Source organism: Symphalangus syndactylus, chromosome 6 (genome assembly GCF_028878055.3).
Source record: "Symphalangus syndactylus isolate Jambi chromosome 6, NHGRI_mSymSyn1-v2.1_pri, whole genome shotgun sequence".
Lineage (NCBI taxonomy): Eukaryota > Metazoa > Chordata > Mammalia > Primates > Hylobatidae > Symphalangus > Symphalangus syndactylus.
This window is the reverse complement of record NC_072428.2, coordinates 66,216,624-66,238,020: the sequence shown is the minus strand read 5'-3', so window position 1 is coordinate 66,238,020 and position 21,397 is coordinate 66,216,624. Positions and strand designations below refer to the sequence as shown.

General features: G+C 38.2%; 1 protein-coding gene and 1 long non-coding RNA gene across 6 annotated transcripts in view; one reads left to right on the top strand and one right to left on the bottom strand.

The window, feature by feature from the left end:
- Positions 1-13,148, bottom strand: part of LOC134736908 (uncharacterized) — a 43,026-nt gene extending 29,878 nt beyond the window's left edge. The window contains exon 1 of the long non-coding RNA XR_010121385.1: positions 12,690-13,148. This is a non-coding gene — a long non-coding RNA (uncharacterized lncRNA). The remainder of the gene's footprint in view (positions 1-12,689) is intronic.
- Positions 1-21,397, top strand: part of DLG2 (discs large MAGUK scaffold protein 2) — a 2,194,174-nt gene that overhangs the window by 204,832 nt on the left and 1,967,945 nt on the right. The gene's annotated exons all lie outside the window — the stretch shown is intronic.

Below are 21,397 nucleotides of genomic sequence, written 5' to 3'. Positions count from 1 at the left end.
CTATACTTTTCAAGAGAAAACAATAATTTTTATGAAATATAAAACAATTCACATCATTAATTTATTATTCAACTTTCACATGTTTATTGGTTTTAGCTATACCCAAAATATTTTGTTTGGCACTGGGGATACAATAGGAACAAAACAAATATGGCCCCTGGCCTTATGGAGCTTACAGTCTACTAATTGATAAATAGGTTTCTGCAAAAACACTAACAATGTCCAATTTCAACTTTCAGTTTCTTCTGCTTTTCTTTGTTGGTTTTCTGTCAAGGAAGGCATTGGATGTCAATGAAAAAAGTAGCAAAATATATTTTGAAAGCCTACACTGTAAATCATTATGGTAGGGTGTCAGTTTTGATTGGAATTCCAAAAATATATGAGAAATGCCTCTCCTTCTGTTATGAAATTTACTAGTTATTCAGATAAGACAAATCCAGTAGTGTAGCACAATAGAAATAATATAGACCTTAGAGTAAAAAAAAATCAGAGTTTGAATCTCAGGTCTGCTTCTTCTTACCTCACCAACTTTCAGCAAATTAGTTAACCTCTCTGAAGTTAATAATATCTAGTGCTTCACTATCTGTAACATATAAGAGAATAACAATGCCTAACCCCTGGGATCTAGTTCAGTTGGGTACTTTCAGCCTCACATAAGAGAAAAATGCAAACTGGTTTACATGGCAAGGAAATTTATTGACTCTGCTAACTGGATATCAGTAGGCCAGGTTTCAGGGTTGTCTTATTCAATGAATCAAGAATGTCATCCCAGGAGAACTGGGGATGATGGCGGATGGGAGGCAGGACTAGATTGGAGCTCTGACTTGGATGGACAGAGCAGCATGTGAAGCTTTGCCTCATGAATTTTTGTGCCAGAGTGACTGCAGGAATAAATCAGGAAACCTGAGAGAACCCACAGATCCCCCGAAAAAAGAAGATTGCCCCTGCAATACCTGGGAGACATCCAAATACTGTGAGTGCCCAAACTGTGAAAGTGGGAAAGGGGGATCGTCCGCCCTTGAACACACATCCCTGCTGGGGAAACCGAAGGCCTAGATTATGGGAGACTATATTGACCTTACCTGGAGCTGAGTCAATGTAGACAGCCAAACAAAATACAGAGGTAGAGGAAGCAATGGGTCCCCTAGCAAGCCATTTTTGCCTGGCCTCATGGGGTCCTTTGGGAGGTTGGCCAGAGGCACTGGGAAAAGGCCATGGGGAGAAGGAAATCTCTAGCTGAACTTTGTAACAATTTGAACTGATCAAGAAGCCTCCTGGCCAGAACCTGGGGGAGGGCATGAATCTGTTGTACAAACTCCATAGGTGGGGGAAGACGGAAAGCCATATTTGCTTTTGCAGTTGGGAGGCAGTTAGTGGGGCAAGTTTTCAGCCATGGTCTCCCACTGCCTGGAAACAGACTCAGTGCTGTTGGTGGGGGCATGGTGGGTGTGAGACCAGCCCTTAGGATTGCATGGGAGCTGGGTGAGGTTTGTGACTGCTGGCTTTTTCCCACTTCCCAGACAACCTGCATAGCACAGTAGAGACAGTCATAATCCTCCTAGGAACATAACTCCATTGACCTGGGAAGCTCACCTCCATCCCCCACAGCAGCTGCAGCAAGACCTGCCCAAGGAGAGTCTCAGCTCAGACGCACCTAGCCCTGCTCCCACCCAATGGTTCTTCCTTACCCACCCTGTTAACTGAAGACAAAGGACATATATTCCTGGGAGTTCTAGGTCCCTGCCCACCACTTGTTCCTTCCCATACTACCACAGCTGATACTCTCTGGAAAGCTCAACCTCCTGGCAGGAGGCCAACCAGCAAAAAATAGTGCATTAAACCACCAAAGCTAAGAACTCTCACAGAGTCCATTACATCCCCCTGCCACCTCCACTGGAAAAGGTGCTGGTATCCACAGCTGAGAGATCCACAGGCAGTTCACATCCCAGGACTCTGTGCAGGCAAGCCCCAGTACATGGTAGACTTGTTGGGTGGCTAGACCCAGAAGAGAGATAACAATCCCTACAGCTCAGCTCTCAGGAAGCCACATCCGTAGGAAAAAGGGGAGAGTACTACATCAGAGAACACCCTGTAGGACAGAAGAATCTGAACAACAGCCTTCAGCCCTAGACCTTCCCTCTGACACAGCCTACCCAAATGAGAAGGAACCAGAAAACCAACTCTAGTAAGATGACAAAACAAGGTTCTTTAACACCTCCAAGAAATCACACTAGCTCACCAAAAATGGACCGAAACCAAGAAGAAATCCCTGATTTACCTGAAAAAGAATTCAGGAGTTTAGTTATTAATCTAATCAGGGAGGCACAAGAGAAAGGTAAAGCCCAATGCAAGGAAATAAAAAAAAAGATACAAGAAGTGAAGGGAGAAATACTCAAGGAAATAGATAGCAGAAATAAAAACCAATCATGCCGGATGTGGTGTCTCATGCCTGTAATCCCAGAACCTTGGGAGGCTGAGATGAGCAGATTACTTGAGGTCAGGGGTTCAAGACCAGCCTGACCAATATGGTGAAACCCCATCTCTACTAAAAATACAAAAATTAGCCAGATGTGGTGGTATGTGTCTGTAATGCCAGCTATTCTAGAGACTGAGGCAGGAGAATCGTCTCAAAAAACAAACAAAAAAAAGCCACAAATCCTCCCCACCAAAAAAATGAAAACTTCAGGAAACAATGGACACAATTATAAAAATGCAAAATGCTCTGGAAAATCTCAATAATAGAATTGAACAAGTAGAAGAAAGAAATTTAGAGCTTGGAGACAAGGTCTTCAAATTAACCCAACCCAACAAAGACAAAGGGAAAAGAAGAAAATACGAAAAAATCCTCCAAGAAGTCTGGGATTATGTTAAACAACCAAACCTAAGAATAATCAGACTTCCTGAGGAAGAAAAGAAATCTAAAAATTGGAAAACATATTTGGAGGAATAATCAAGGAAAACTTTCCTGGCCTTGCTAGAGACCTAGACATCCAAATACAAGTAAGCAAAAAGAATTCCTGTGAAATTCATTGCATAACCTATAAAGGAAAACCTATCAGATTAACAGCACATTTCTCAGCAGAAACTTTACAAGCTAGAAGGGATTGGGGCCCTATCTTCATCCTCCTCAAATGAAACAATAATCAGCCAAAAATTGTGTATCCAGTGAAACTAAGCTTTATATATGAAGGAAAGATACAGCCTTTTGCAGAAAAACAAATGCTGAGAGAATTTGCCACTACCAGTCCACCACTACAAAAACTGCTAAAAGGAGCTCTAAATCTTGAAACAAATCCTAGAAACACATCAAAATGGAAACTCTTTAAAGCCTAAATCTCACGGGACCAAGAAAACAAAAGTACAATTCAAAAAAAAACAAAAAGAAAAAACAAAAAACCAAGGTATACAGGCAACAAATAGCATGATGAATGGAATGGTACCTCACATTTCAAGACTAACATTGAATGTAAATGGCCTAAATGCTCCACTTAAAAGATACAGAATTGCAGAAAGCTTAAGAATTCACTAACCAACTATATGCTGCCTTCAAGAGACTCACCTAACATGTAAGGACTTGCACAAACTTAAGGTAAATGGGTGAAAAAAGACATTTCAGGCAAATGGACACAAAAAGCAAGCAGAAGTAGCTATTCTTATGTCAGATGAAACAAACCTCAAAGCAACAGCAGTTAAAAAAACAAAGAGGGTGGATGGCTGCAAGATGGCCAAATAGGAACAGCTCTGGTCTGTAGCTCCCAGTGAGATCAATGCAGGAGGTGTGTGATTTCTGCATTTCCACCTGAGGTACCTGGCTCATCTCATTGGGACTGGTTAAACAGTGGGTGCAGCCCACAGAGGACAAGCTGAAGCAGGGAAATGCAAGGGGTCAGGGAACTCTCTCCTCTTGCCAAGGGAAGCTGTGAGGGACTATGCCATGAGGAATGGTGCACTCTGGCTCAGATACTATGCTTTTCCCATGGTCTTCACAACCCACAGAACAGGAGATTCCCTCAGGTGCCTACACCACCAGGGCCCTGGCTTTTCAAGCACAAAACTGGGCAGCTCTCTGGACACTGAGCTAGTGGCAGGAGTGTTTTTTCATTTTTATTTTATTTTTATTTTTATTTTTTTTATACCCCAATGGCACCTGGAATGCCAACAAGACAGAACTGTTCACTCTTCTGGAAATGGGGCTGAAGCCAGGAAGCCAAGTGGTCTAGCTCAGAGGATCCTGCCCCCATGGAACCCAGCAAGCTAAGATCCACTGGCTTGAAATTCTTGCTGCCAGCAGAGCAGTGTGAAGTCAACCCGGGATGCTCGAGCTTGGTCGGGGGAGGGGCATCCACCATTACTGAAGCTTGAGTAGGTGGTTGGTTTTTCCCTCACAATGTAAACAAAGCTGTCAGGAAGTTCAAACTGGGCGGAGCCCACCACAGCTTGGCAAAACCACTGTAGCCAGACTGCATCTCTAGATTCCTCCTTTCTGGGCAGGACATCTCTGAAAGAAAGGCAGCAGCCACAGTCAGGGGGCTTATAGGTAAAACTCTCATCTCCTTGGGACAGAGCACCTGGCGGAAGGGGCGGGTGTGGGCTCAACTTCAGCAGACTTAAACATTCTTGCCTGCCAGCTCTAAAGATAGCAGTGGATCTCCCAGCACACTTGAGCTCTGCTAAGGGACAGACTGCCTCCTCAAGTGGGTCCCTGACCCCCGTGATTCCTGACTGGGAGACACCTCCCAGCAGGAGTCTACAGATACCTCATACAGGAGAACTCTGGCTGGCATCTGGTGGGTACCCCTCTGGGATGAAGCTTCCAGAGGAAGGAACAGGCAGCAATCTTTGCTGTTCTGCAACCTTCACTGGTGATACCTAGGCAAACATGGTCTGGAGTGGACCTCCAGCAAACTCCAGCAGACCTGCAGCAGAGGGGCCTGACTGTTAGAAGGAAAACTAAAAAACAGAAAGGAATAGCATCAACATCCACAAAAAGGACATGCACATGAAAACCCCATCCGAAGTTCACCAACCAAAGACCAAAGGTAGATAAATCCATGAAGATGGGGAAAAACCAGCACAAAAAGGCTGAAAATTCCAAAAACCAGAATGCCTCTTCTCCTCCAAAGGATCACAACTCCTTGCGAGTAAAGGAACAAAACTGGATGGAGAATGAGTTTGAAAAATTAACAGAAGTAGACTTCAGAATGTGGGTAATAACAAACTCATCCTAGCTAAAGGAGCATGTTCTAACCCAATGCAAGGAAGCTAAGAACTTTGAAAAAAGGTTAGACGAATTGCTAACTAGAATTACCAGTTGAGAGAATAACATAAGTTACCTAATGGAGCTGCAAAACACAGCATGAGAACTTCGTGAAGCATATATAAGTATCAGTAGCCGAGTTGATCAAGTGGAAGAGACGATATCAGAGATTGAAGACCAACTTAATGAAATAAAGCATGCAGACAAGGTTAGAGAAATAAAAATGAAAAGGAATGAATAAAGCCTTCAAGAAATATGGGACTATGTGAAAAGACCAAACCTACGTTTGGTTGGTGTACTTGAAAATGGTGAGAAGAATGGAACCAAGTTGGAAAACATGCTCACGCTTCAGGATATTATTCACAAGAACTTCCCCAACCTAGAAAGGCCAACATTCAAATTCAGGAAATACAGAGAACACCACAAAGATACTTCTCAAGAAGAGCAATCCCAGGACACATAATTGACAGATTCATCAAGGTTGAAATAAAGGAAGAAAAGGTTAAGGGCAGCCAGAGAGAAAGGTCGGGTTACCCACAAAGGGAATCTCATCAGACTAACATCAGATCTCTCTTCAGAAACTCTACAAGCCAGAAGAGAGTGGGTGCCAATATTCAACACTCTTAAAGAAAAGAATTTTCAACACAGAATTTCATATGTAGCCAAACTAAGCTTCATAAGCAAAGGAGAAATAAAATTTCTTACACACATGCAAATGCTGGGAGGTTTTGTTACCACAGGTCCTGCCTTAAAAGAGTTCCTGAAGGAAGCACTGAATATGGCAAGGAACAACCAGTACCAGCCACTGCAAAAACATACCAAATTGTAAACACCATCGACACTGTGAAAAACTGCATCAATTAACTGACAGCTAGCATCATAATGACAGGATCAAATTCACACATAATAATATTAACCTTAAATGTAAATGGGCTAAATGCCACAATTAAAAGACGTGGACTGCAAAATAGGATAAAAAGCCAAGACCCATCAGTGTGCTGTATTCAGGAGACCCATCTCATGTGCAAAGACACACATAGGCTCAAAATAAAGGGGTGGAAGGATATTTACCAGGCAAATGGAAAGCAAACAAAAAGCAGGGGTTACAATCCTAGTCTCTGATAAAAAGACAAAGATTAAAAAAGACAAAGAAGGGAATTACATAATGGTAAAGGGATCAATGCAACAAGAAGAGCTAACTATCCTAAATATATATACAACTAATACAGGAGCACCCAGATTCATAAAGCAAGTTCTTAGAGACTTACAAAGAGACTTAGACTCCCACAGAATAATAGTGGGACTGTTTAGCACCCCACTGTCAATGTTAGACAGATCAATGAGACAGAAATTTAACAAGGATATTCAGGACTTGAACTCAGCTCTGCACCAAGCAGACCTAATAGCCATATAAAAAACTCTCCACCCCAAATCAACAGAATATACATTCTTCTCAGCACATATCACACTTATTCTAAAATTGGCCACATAATTGGAAGTAAAACACTCCTAAGCAAATGCAAAAGAATGGAAATCATAATAAACAGTCTCTCAGACCACAGTGCAATCAAATTAGAACTCAGAATTAAGAAACTCACTCAAAAGCACACAGCTACATGAAAACTGAACAACCTATTCCTGAGTGACTACTGGGTAAATAACAAAATTAAGGCAGAAATCAAGAAGTTCTTTGAAACCAATGAGAACAAAAACACAGTGTACTGTACCATATCTCTGGGACACAACTAAAGCAGTGTTTAGGGGGAAATTTATAGCACTAAATGCCCACAGGAGAAAGTGAGAAAGATCTAAAATCGGCACCCTAACATCACAATTAAAAGAAATAGAAGAACAAGAGCAAAGAAATTCAAAAAATAGCAGAAAGCAAGAAATAACTAGGATCAGAGCACAACTGAAAGAGATAGAGACATATAAAACCCTTCAAAAAATCAATGAATCCAGGAGCTGTTTTTTTGTTCAACAAAATAGGCTGCTAGCCAGACTAATAAAGAAGAAAAGAGAGAAGAATCTAATAGACACAATAAAAAATGGTAAGTGTGATATCACCACTGAAGCCACAGAAATACAAATGACCATCAGAGAATACTGTAAACACCTCTATGCAAATAAACTAGAAAATCTAGAAGAAATGGATAAATTCCTGGACACATACACCCTCACAAGACTAAAGCAAGAAGTTGAATCCCTGAATAGACCAATAACAAGCTCTGAAATTGAGGCAGTAATTAATAGCCTACCAACCAGAAAAAGCTGAGGACCAGACAGATTCATAGCTGAATTCTACCAGAGGTATAAAGAGGAGCTGGTGCCATTCCTTCTGAAACTATTCCAACCAATAGAAAAAGAGGGACTCCTCCTTAACTCATTTGATGAGGCCAGCATCATCCTGATACCAAAGCCTGGCAGAGACACAACAAAAAAAGAAAATTTCAGGCCAGTATCCCTGATGAATATCAGTGCAAAAATCCTCAATAAAATACTGGCAAACCAAATCCAGCAACACATCAAAAAGCTTATCCACCATGATCAAGTCAGCTTCATTTCTGGGATGCAAGGCTGGTTCAATATACACTAATCAATACAAGTTATTAATCACATAAACAGAACCAAAGACAAAAACCACATGATTACCTCAAGAGATGCGGAAAAGGCCTTTGATAAAATTCAACACCCCTTCATGCTAAAAACTCTCAATAAACAAGGGTATTGATGGAACATATCTCAAAATAATAAGAGCTATTTATGACAAACTCACAGCCAATATCATACCGAATCGCCAAAAGCTGGAAGCATTCTCTTTGAAAACCAGCACAAGACAAGGATGCCGTCTCTCACCACTCCTATTCAATATCGTACTGGAAGTTCTGGCCAGGACAATCAGGCAAGAGAAAGAAATAAAGGGTATTCAAATAGGAAGAGAGGAAGTCAAATTGTCTCTGTTTGCAGATGACGTTATTGTATAATTAGAAAATCCCATCATCTCAGCCGAAAATCTCTTTAAGCTGATAAGCAACTTCAGCAAAGTTTCAGGATACAAAATTAATGTGCAAAAATCACAAGCATTTCTACACACCAACAATAGACAAACAGAGAGGCAAATCGTAAGTGAACTCCCATTCACAATTGCCACAAAGAGAATAAAATACCTAGGAATACATCTTATAAGGGATGTGAAGGACCTCTTCAAGGAGAACTACAAACCACTGCTCAAGGAAATGAGAGAGGACACAAACAAATGGAAGAACATTCCAGGCTGATGGATAGGAAGAATCAGTATTGTGAAAATGGCCATACTACCTAAAGTTATTTATAGATTCAATCCTATCCCCATCAAGCTACCACTGACTTTCTTCACAGAATTAAAAAAAACTACTTTAAATTTTATATGGAACCAAAAAATAGTCCGTATAGCCAAGACAATTCTAAGCAAAAAGAACAAAGCTGGAGGCATCACGCTACCTGACTTCAAACTATACTACAAGTCTACAGTAACCAAAACAGCATGGTACTGGTACCAAAACAGATACATAGAATAATGGAACAGAACAGAGGCCTCAGAAATAATGCCACACATCTACAACCATCTGATCTTTGACAAACCTGACAAAAGCAACCAATGGGGAAAGGATTCCGTATTTAATAAGTGGTGTTGGGAAAACTGGCTAGCCATATGCAGAAAACTGAAACTGGACCCCGTCCTTACACCTTTTACAAAAATAAACTCAAGATGGATTAAAAACTTAAATGTAAGATCTAAAACCATAAAAACCATAGAAGAAAACCTAGGCAATACCATTCATGACATAGGCATGGGCCAAGACTTCATGACTAAAACACCAAAAGCAATGGCAACAAAACCGAAAAGTGACATATGAAATTTAATTAAACTAAAGAGCTTCCACACAGCAATAGACACAATCATCAGAGTGAACATGCAACCTACAGAATGGGAGACAATTTTTGCAGTCTATCCATCTGACAAAGGGCTAATATCCAAAATCTACAAAGAACTTAAACAAATTTACAAGACAAAAAACCCAACAAAAAGTGGGCAAAGTATATGAACAGATGCCCTCAAAAGAAGACATTTATGCAGCCAGCAAACATATGAAAAAAACTCATCATCACTGGTCATTAGAGAAATGCAAATCAAAATCACAATGAGAAACCATCTCACACCAGTTAGAATGGTGATCACTAAAAAGTCAGGAAACAACAGATTCTGGAGAGGATGTGGAGAAATAGGAATGCTTTTACACTGTCGTTGGGAATGTAAATTAGTTCAACCATTGTGGAAGACAGTGCGGCAATTCCTCAAGGATCTAGAACTAGAAATACCATTTGACCCAGCAGTCCCATTACTGGGTATATACCCAAAGGATTATAAATCATTCTACTATAAAGACACATGCATATGTATGTTTATTGTGGCACTAGTCACAATAGCAAAGACTTGGAACCAACCCAAATGCCCATCAATGTTAGACTGGATAAAGAAAATGTGGCACATGTACGCCATGGAGTACTATGCAGCCATAAAAAGGATGAGTTCATGCCCTTTGCAGGGACATGGATGAAGCTGGAAACCATCATTCTCAGCTAATTAACACAGGAACAGAAAACTAAACACTGCGTGTTCTCACTCATAAGCGGGAGTTGATCAATGAGAACACATGGACACAGGGAGAGGTACATCACACACTGGGGCCTGTCAGGGGGTGTGGGGCTAGGGGAGGGATAGCATTAAGAGAAATACCTAATGTAGATGACCAGTTGGTGGGTGCAGCAAACCCCCATGGCATGTGTATACCTATGTAAAAAATCTGCACATTCTACACATGTATCCCAGAACTTAAAGTATAATAATAAAAGAAAGAGAAAGAGGGACATTATATAATGATAAAATGCCTTGTCCAACAGGAAAATATCACAATCATAAACATATATACACCTAACACTGGAGCTACCAAATTTATAAAACAATTGCTAATAGATGTAAGAAATGAGATAGACATCAGCACAGTAATAGTGGGGGACTTCAATAATCCACTTACAGCAATAGAGTGATCATCAAGAGAGAAAGTCAACAAAGAAACAATGGATTAAAACTATACATTGGAACAAATGGACTTAACAGATATATATAGAACATTACATCCAAAAACCACAGAATATACATTCTATTCAACAGCACATGAAACTTTCTCCAAGATGGACCACATGATAGGCCACAAAATGAGCCTCAACAAATTTATGAAAATTGAAATTATATCAAGCACTCTTTCAGACCACCTCTCTTCAACTCAGTACTGGAAGCCCTAGCCAGAGCAATCAGACAAGAGGAAGAGATAAAGGGCATCCAAATCAGTAAAGAGGAAGTCAAACTGTCACTGTTTGCTGATGATGTGATTGTTTACTTAGAAAACCCTAAAGACTCCTTCAGAAAGCTCTTGGAACTGATAAAAGAATTTAGCAAATTTTCAGAAAACAAAATTAATGTATACAAATCAGTAGCTCTTTTATACACCAACAATGACAAAGCTGAGAATCAAATTAAGAACTCAACCCTTTTTACAATAGCTGGAAGAAAAGTGAAATATTTAGGAATATACCAAATCAAGGAGGTGAAAGGCCTCTACAAGGAAAACTACAAAACACTGCTAGAAGAAATCATAGATGACACAAACAAATGGAAACACATCCCATGCTCATGAATGGGTAGAATCAATATTGTGAAAATGACCATACTGCCAAAATCAATCCACAAATTCAGTGCAATTCCTATCAAAATACCACCATCTTTCTTCAGAGAACTAAAAGAAAATTCTAAATGTCATATAGAACCAAAGAAGAGGCTGCATAGCCAAAGCAAGACTAAGCAAAAATAACAAACCTAGAGGCATCACATTACTTGATTTCAAACTATTCTATAAGGCCATAGTCACCCAAACAGCATGGTACTGGTATAAAAATAGGCACACAGACCAATGGAATAGAATACAGAACCCAGAAACAAACCCAAATACAGCTAACTGATCGTCAACAAAGCAAACAAAAACATAAAATGTGGAAAGGACACCTTTTTCAACAAATGGTGCTGGGATAATTGGCTAGCCACATGTAGGAGAATGAAACTGGATCCTCACCTTTCACCTTATACAAAAATCAACTCACCATGGATTAAGGACTTAAATCTAAGACTGGAAACTATAAAAATTCTAGAATATAACATCAAAAAAATCCTTCTAGACATTGGCTTAGGTAAGGATTTCATGACCAAGAATCCAAAAACAAACACAATAAAAACAAAGATAAATAGCTGGGGATTAATTAAACTAAAGAGCTTTTGTACAGCAAAAGGAACAGTCAGTAGAGTAAATAGACAACCCACAGAGTGGAAAAAGATCTTCAGAATCTATACATCAGACAAAGGACTAATATCTAGAATCTACAATGAACTCAAACAAACTAGCAAGAAGAAAACAATTCCATCAAAAAGTGGGCTAAGGACATGAATAGACAATTCTCAAAAGAAGATATACAAATGGCCAACAAACATATACAAAATGATCAACATCACTAATGATCAGGGAAATGCAAATCAAAAGTCCAATGCGATACCACCTTACTGGTGCAAAAATGGCCATAATAAAAAATAAAAAAATGGTAGATGTTGGCAGGGATGCGGTGAAGAGGGAACACTTCTACATTGCTGGTGGGTATGTAAATTAGTACAACCACTATGGAAAACAGTTTGGAGATTTCTTAAATAACTACAAGTAGAACCACTATTTGATCCAGCAATCCCACTACTGGCTATCTACCCAGAGGAAAATAAATCATTATACAAAAAAGATATTTGCACACACATGTTTATAGCAGCACAATTTACAACTGCAAAAATGTAGAACCAACCCAAATGCCTATCCATCAACGAGTGGATTAAGAAACTGTGAGATATATATATATATATATATATATATATATATATATATATATATATATACGTATATATACATGTATGATGAAATACTGCTCAGCCATCGAAAGGAATGAGTTAGCAGCATTCACAGTGACTGGGATGAGATTGGAGACTATTATTCAAGTGAAATTACATAGGATGAGAAACCAAACATCATATGTTCTCACTCATAAGTGGGAGCTGAGCTATGAGGATGCAAAGGCATTAGAATAACACAATGAATGCTGGGGACTCCGAGGAAAAGAGTGGAAAGGGGGTGAGGATAAAAGACTACAAATACGGTGCATTGTGTACTGCTCAGGTGATGGGTGCACTAAAATCTCACAAATCGCCACTAAAGAACTTACTCATGTAACCAAGCACCACCTGTTCCCCAATAACCTATGGGAAAAAAAAATGTTATCAGGAATCCAGGTTCCTCTGTCTTACCTGCCTACCATCCATCACGTTGTTTCATCCTAGGGCTGTTCTTCCTCATGGTCTGTGGTCAGCTACCTGCCAGAACAATGAGGACTATACAAGTCCTTATTTTATCAAACAGAAGAGAATCGATGCCTCCTGCCAGCTATTGAACAAAAATCATTTTCTTCAGTCTTATGGAGCCGACTTAGGCCATATGCTTATTCCTAACTCCAAAATATCACCAGGGGAATGACATGGGTTGATTTGCTCAGGCCTGGAAAAGAAGATAGGACATGATTTAAACATGATTGGCTTAGACTAATCAGAGCTCAAATTGGACCTGAGTTCAATTACCAAAAGCACATTGGTGATACAGCATAGGGGAGAATAGAATGGATTTGCAGAGGAGCATTTTGTCTTAGCCTTGAAATATTTAAATTTAGATAAGTTTGGAGAACGAGAAAGGACACTGCAGTCAGAGGCATAGAAGTGGAGGGCTTTTTCTTATTTGTGATAGTATGAATAAGCAAATTGGTTATATTTCTTGTTCCTGTTTTAGGCTAGAATTAGAGCTATTTTTTGTATTGGAATTCTCATATTTCTTCTTGAGTAATTCTTCCATGAGGCTAAAATCACTATTTTCCTCAACACCACTTATCACTCCCATCAATCAAATAAATGTATCATCTATCATTTTACAGATTATCTGTTGACAGAATAATTATCCATTTCATGTGCTCAAAATGTGGATATATGCATATGACTGAATGACATTGATCATCACAATTAGGTACAATTTGCAACACCTATATTTTACAGATGTGAAACAATAGAAATTAGTGGTATCAAAACTGCTATGCTGCAAGCCTAATATTTCAACAACAAATTTGTTATTAATATTTGCAAATTCAACATGATAAACTTGAGGTCAAAGCAATTTGAGAATTCAATATCCCAACTAGTGGCCTCTCTTATAATGTCTATGTTTTTTAATGCTGCAAGAGACTCATAGACTACTTTTGTAAGTGTCTTGGGGTCTAGCTAAATGCCGTGTTTCCTCTTTTCATTTCCAAGCTTTCTTTTTCTTTCTCATTTTATGCTTCCTCTTTTTTGTCCTTATTTTTCTTTTACTTTTAATTTTTTGCAGATGTACACTGCATGCATGTAATAATAAGGTATTGCCTTGATCATGTCACTTGTTTCTCTTCTTTCCCACTATTCCTCCTCCTTTGTACTTGTTCTCTTTATACTTCTGCTTTTCTGTTTTCTGCTCTGAAGAATATTCCCTCAAATCTCTTGCTTTTATTTCCCTTTCACTTACCTTCTTTCCCTTCTCTCTTTCCAGTGGGATAAATTAGCTATGCCTTTCTAGCAGGTTCACTTACTATAGGAATAGTTTGCCTCTGGAAGCAAACCTGCTGTGGCTTTGTTTTCTTTGGTTTGAAGCATCTGTCAATTGAAGCAAAGAGTGACAATAATGACCATCGACCTACTCCAGATAATTGGGGGTGGCTGTTTTAGTTTTTATAATCACTGCCATTAAAGTATGGGCAAATCTGTTAATACAGACTCCTACTCAGGTTAGGAATCTCTCCCCCTGTAACACATCACTTACTATACCATAGTGTACTCATTTGTTTATTTGGTTGTGAGCTTCATGAGGGCTGAGACCATATTTTCTTAAATATCCACATTTTCAGCGTTTAGCAAAGTGAATTTTTAGGACAAATACTTCATTCATTAAACACACATTAAGTGGACCCACTGGTATACAGTTGTTCATGTTTTCACTACACAATCCTAGGGCATGCCACTAATATCACTCACATATTAAATTTGTACATTCGTTACAGTTTTGGGGCAGATTGTAGTGAAGTGTTTAGTTATAAGAAAATCATTATATTATGACAATTTCCTAACAGATGAAAGTATTTTGAGAAAGGGACACCTTTTTCTACTTTACTCAAAAGTGACTTATGGGCTACTATTGGTCCTGATTTGTACTTAATTTATATTTATTAATATTCATACTAATAAATATATTAATATTCAGTTTCACAATGATTACATTTTATTTATCTTGCTCAAGACAGCTCTTGCACTTTGAAGAAGATGAAATGCAGTGTATCTGTAATATAAAAAATGAGGTGCTGATTCTCATAATGGGAGAGAAAATGCCTCTTCTACTTCACACCCTTAAGTGTACAATTTCCTCTTTATTTTCATTAACTTGCCAACTTCTTATTTTTGTCTTATGTGTCCATCAATATTGCAGTAGTGATTTACATGAGCACATATGTATAATGCTGCTGACAATAAAAGATTCTAATATGTTATGCCATTCTGTACTAAAACCTGGACCCACCACTGTAAACATCCCTGCCTAGGATCAAATTGTATCTTTTATCTCCAGGATGAAATCCTGTTATATTCGGTCACAGTTCTTCTCTTTTAATTTGATATGCATTGAATTGAGCAGCTTCAACATCTAGTAATGATAATGAGCAACATTTATTGATTACTTCCTATGTAGTGTAGGCACTGTTCTGAGTTTTTAGGTACTTCTCTTCCCATTTGGTAGATGGAAAAATCTTCACACAGAGAGTTTAAATAATTTGCTGAAGGTCAAATAGCTGTGTCAGAACCAGAGTTCAAGCCCAGTATTCATTATTTCTCCACCTCCCCAAATATATAACTGCCTCCCGTTGGCATTAGTCCTGATGACCTTAATCAGAAGTTTTGGAAGTGACTTCAAGATTCTTTAATGTGTAACAGGATTACACTACAAATGCTAAAACTCTTTCCTTCCAAGATCCATTGAACTCCTTAATCCTAGGCAGTTTCTTTTCTGTATCCATTTTTTCTCCTTTAATAATAGCAATTATTATATGATACTCTTGACCATAATTTTCAAGCATTGGTTATTTTAATGCTTACCATCACCCTGATGTAGACATTTTTATATTCCCCTTTTAGGGAGGAAAAACTGCTCAAGGTCACCTTGCCAAAGTGGATCCGGATGCCTTTGAGCCCAGATAGAATGGATACAGAGTCCATGTTCTTAACCTTGTGTGAACCAGATTACATGTAAACCAGGACTCAGAAGGCCTGAAGCTTTCATTTTTCTCTGGCTATGTGATCTGGGGTTAATTACTCTGTACCCTATTTGTCTCATCTGTAAAATAAGGTGTTTGACTTAGATAGTATCTATATTCAAGGTGGTGAGTCTATGGATGGTAAAAAGTAATGGAATCATGACATCTACACAAGCTGTCTTAACCAATAACTACTGGTGCAACTTGGAGCAATCCATTCGATTTCTCAGTGACTCAATTTTCTTTGTAAAATTGAAATAATAATAATTCCTTCTCCTCACTAAGTTATTATAAGAGCTCAGTAAGAAACAAGATGCTGTTAAAGATTTCTATAAATATTGGCTATTATATATTAAATCTTATTTTATAAATAATAAATATTTGTTACAGAATTTTTAAGATAAAAAGGTGCCCAGAAAATAAAATACAGAACACAAACAATTGTTGCTATTCAGAAATAAATACTTTTAGCATTTTGTGTTATAGACTGTCAGTCTTTTTTTTGTTTGTCTAGATATATAGCAGTTGCTGTTGGTGCCTGACCCATATCCCTCAGATCAGACTGTTTCAATGTGCTCTAGAAGACTTCCAACAGCCCTGTGTGCCTCTCTATGCTTGAGGGCTTTTTCAAGAACCACAGAAAGCCATTCTGCTGATGAAAGACAGGGACAGACTGGAGTACGTGGAAATTAACACCTCTCTGTAGCTGCCTATAACTCGTGGCTGACTCAACTTGGAGTATAAGTATTATTCTATCTCCCTGCTTCTTGGGTGGGACAATTTTGTGTTCTAGTCTGTTTCCCAGAGTTTCTCTGTGTGATTAAGTTTCAGCTGTCCACTGCAGTAGTTGGTGTGGTAACATACTCTACGTAGGCTGACTTTCCCTGCTTGTGCTGCTTCCTGACTCCCGTGATATGATTCCTGTTCTTCCCTAACAAGCAAATTGCACTCAAATTCTTGCCTCCTAGTCCACTTCTGAAGGAAATCTAATATTAGATATGATAGAACAGAGTCTGACACACAGCAGTTGTTTGGTTGTTTAATACTTCTTTTTGGATTCTTATTTCATGTATGAAGAAATTTAGGCTTGGGTATGTAGTTGAGTTAGGGTTTGAACACAGGTTTGACTCCAGAGCCTAAATTTTAACCATTATTCTTTAAGAATGGATAGTAATTTTAAGGCGTTCATGAATATACCCATTAGCCTTCCAACTGGTTCTCTTCTAGGCTTGCCTTTACTATCTTTTAACATGTAGAACAGATTATGTTTCTTCTCTGCTAAAAATTTTGCAAAATTTTTCCATTTTATTTAAGTTAAACTAGAGTTCTTATAATGGCCTAAAACATCACACATGATTTGGTCCCTCTACCTCCACTACTCTTTCGACTTCATTCTTATGATTTTTCCTTCTCTCACTCTACTGTAGGCATACTGGTCATTTGGCTTTTCCTGTAAGCTGCCAAGAATACTCTTGCCTCAGGGCCTTTGCACTGGCTGTTCTACGTTCTTCCTCCAATATCTCCATGGCTCTTTTCTCTATCTCCTTCAGGTTTCTGTTTAAATGTTATCTGCTTATTGAGGTCTTTCCTCTCATTCCTTTTAAAAAATGGATTTCCCTTGGGCTTGTCTCCCATGTTCCTCATTTTCACTTCCTTCCTTTATTTTTCCTCATAGTTCTTAGCACCATCTTTTATGCTATATGTATTTCACTTAACAATGGTTTATTGGACAAGAATCTAAGCTCCACAGGAGCAGAGATTTTTGTTTTAACTTGCTGTGTTTCTGGTACCCAAAACAGTGGCTTCAATAAATATTTGTTAAAGAATGAATGAATAAAATTCATGCTGATGAGTGTTATTATTGAATACCAGAGGAAGAGAAATTCTTTCTATCAAGTAGTTTTTCTGACTCTCGGCATTCTTTTTTTACCAGCTCTCACCAGTCATAGTATCTTTATGGTTTAGCCACTAAAGTTGTAATTGGGTCTTCTGTCTCAGCAACATGACACACAACAGCAGCTGCTTAGATTTAACAGAATTCAGTTTTGATAGGTCATTCAATGCTGTTGAATGTGCTTTCAGTATTCTAACTTGTTCTGTTTTTTTAAAAATTCCTTTCAGAATTTCCTCCACTTCCCTACAGTGCTGACTCTGAGACTCTCTCATGCAGCTTGACTCTCTTTTCTCAGTGGTATTTATCTTAACTTATACAGATACCTTACTTTTTTCCTTCTTTTTTTCTTCCCCTGCTGTCTCTGTCAGAGAGAATTTGCTAAATTGCAGCCTGGTTTCTTATCAGCGTCACACATATTTGGATGTAATTGTCTAATGGTCTCCTGAATAAACTTTTTATTCAGAATCCAATGTTTGATATCCATCAGTCTACCCTCTCTGTGTAAGTTGTGTGACTCTATAATTGAACAATAAATTGTGTGGAAATTCGGTACTCACTATGACACAAGAGGTAAAATTTACTGTAGTGATTAGATGATAACTCTTGACTTAAAATGAGTATATCTAGCTTAGTTTTTTCCTCCATGAAAGTGAGACACTTTTGGACTATTTAGATCAGTATTGTGGTAATATCTCTTGATAATCTAACTTTAAAGCATATCTTCAGATCTATTTCCTTAATGAGACTTTCTCTGATTCACTTTACATAATTTTCAATCAGTTGGTACATGTCTGGATTCAATACTTTTCTTACATCTCTCTTTGTAGTTACCATGAATTATAAATAGTATTGTGGAATGGTGAAGAACATGGACTGTGGATTTAGATAAATTGTGTTTGAACCTACTACTGTCAGTGATTAGCTTTGTAACCTTGAACAAAATATTTAACCTCTCTAAGCCCCTTTCTAATCTGTAAAATGAGAATAATAATAATTCCTAATTCATTGTGTTGTTATGGAGATTAGTAATATTGTGTATGGAATATTTAGCATAGTGTCTGGTGGATGGTAAGCAGTCAGTGCACATTAACTGTTTTTAAATATACACAGAAAATACATGTGTGTGCTCATTATAAATAATCTGCATGTTCTCATTCATTCTCCATGTAAACCTTGATTTTCTGTTATGTTCTTTAGTGATTTTTAGGTCTTTAACTGTTATTACCTGAAATTGTTATTAAACAAATAACTCACAGAAGACAAAATCTTATGCTTAAGGACTTCTTGGCCATGTTGTACATTTTTGTTTATTAGTTGCTTACTCATTAGAGAGTATATCTTTTCTTCATACAAGTTAGGCTCACTGAGCCACAAAATGTTGAATATTCTATTCAAATCATTCATTTTAGAAAATGACACATTAAAATCTAGCATGCAAGGGGCAGAGCTGGGACTGAGCACCAATCTCATAGTACTTAGCAGTGTCAAACCACACTACCTGCCTTGCTGGGTATTCAGGGCCTGCTCAGCACCTGACCAAATAGAATGTCATTCAGCAATATTTTTTAAAACTATATTAGCCATTGTTTTTCCTCTTCCATCACTCTTGTAAATCTAGGGGGGAAAATACAATATCTATGGAACTTCAAGGGATTTTCTAGAACCTCCTGACTGTCCAGGGATCACTTTGCAGTCTAAATAGTGTTAATTTGAGTGTATAAGCTATAAAACAATATTACTTTCCTTTTCACAGCCTTTCAGACATGCCTCAATTGCTCTGTGATACGTTATGATAGAATGTGTAAAGTGACCACTAAACATATTTTGAGGGTTAAGAGTCAGCATGCTTTACTGGAAGGAGCAACTTGATAGAGACTATAAATACCAACATTCAAATTTTAGTAACATCTGTGCAGAGATCACATTTGACAGTGCTGATGCTATTTTTTGATAATCTCTTTTCTCTTGGTTTCATAATTTTTCTTGATTGTCCTTTAAATGGGTGCTATCCTGTACTCTCCTTCCATCATGTAAGTTTTTCTATTGTAGCACCTATGCAACAGTTTTGCAAGTGTGTCTCAAATTGTCTCTGAACCCCATTAGAGCCCTATCCTTGCCCAGAAACTCTATCATATTAATTTTTATAATCCCTACTCCCTGGTACCTACAATGATTGTTCTGTATTAGGTGATCAATAATAATAGAATAGAGTTGTTGGACAATTTGGAATAAATTAATTCTTGTTCCTTTTAATTCTCTTTTGATGGCTAGTCTTCTTTTAATCCATTCAGTAGTAGTGTTTCTAGGGCCTACATCTTTGGTCCTCTTCTGAATTCACCTCTGTGCACTCTTCTTGAGTTACCTTATTTTCTCCTATTTCCTGTCTATATATGCCAATGATGCCAGATATTTATCTCTAATACTAATCTCTCTCCTGAGCTCAAACTTGTATTTCTGTCTTCTTAGTATTATAATGTGGATCCTACCCTTGTCTTCTAATCCGTTCAAGGTTAGGGTCTCCAGAGCTACTCTTTTCATAAAATGATTCAAGCTTGTTCTGTTTCCCTTTACTCTGCAAATCTGTAGACATATATTAACAGTTCAAGCTTAAAATGTGCAAGTTAGAGGCTTGGTGGCTATGTTTCTTCTCCTACCTTCACCTATTACAACCCTTATTTTAACAAATCCTGTCACTTCTACATTAAAAACTTCTTTTGAATTTACCCCTAGCTCTCTGTCTTCACTATCAATGTCTTGTTTCAGTCCTCTGTCTTCTTTTATGTGGTATATTGCAACAGCTTTACCACTTTTGGTCTTTTCACTACTGCTTCTTCCCACTGCATCCTGTCTTTCACATATCTACCGGAGGCATTTTCCCCCAAAACAAAGAGGCTCATGCCATCATCCTGCTTAAAGACTTCTGTTGGTTTCCACTCTCTCCTTCCAAAACCTGATATCATACATCTCCAGTTGTATTTTCTTACCCTGCCCACAAAACACTAGACTCTAGGCATATGCAACTTGACTCTTCTCCCAAAGTCAGGCTTTTCATGCCCTGTGCCTCTATACCTGACTTCTTATTTGCTTGTTATGTCCTTCTTATCTTTCTTTTTTTAAATTTAATTTTTTAAATTATACTTTAAGTTCTAGGGTATATGTGCACAACATGCAGGTTTGTTACATAGGTACACATGGGCCATGTTGGTTTGCTGCACCCATCAACTCATCATTTGCATTAGGTATTTCTCCTAATGCTATCCCTCCCCCAGCCCTCACCACCTGACAGGCCCCAATGTGTGATGTACCCCACCCTGTGTCCATGTGTTCTTGTTGTTCATCTCCCACCTATGAGTGTGAACATGTGGTGTTTGGTTTTCTGTCCTTGTGATGGTTTGCTTAGAATGATGATTTCTAGCTTCATCCATGTCCCTGCAAAGGACAAGAACTCATCCTTTTTTATGGCTGCATAGTATTCCATGGTGTATATGTGCCACTTTTCTTAAGTCTATCATTGATAGACATTTGGGTTTATTCCAAGTCTGCTATTGTGAATAGTGCGGCAATAAACATACGTGTGCATGTGTCTTTAGAGCAGCATGATTTATAATCCTTTGGGTATATACCCAGTAATGGGATGATGGGTCAAATGGTGTTTCCACTTCTAGATCCTTGAGGAATCGCCACACTATTTTCCACAATGGTTGAACTAATTTACACTCCCAACGACAGTGTAAAAGCATTCCTAT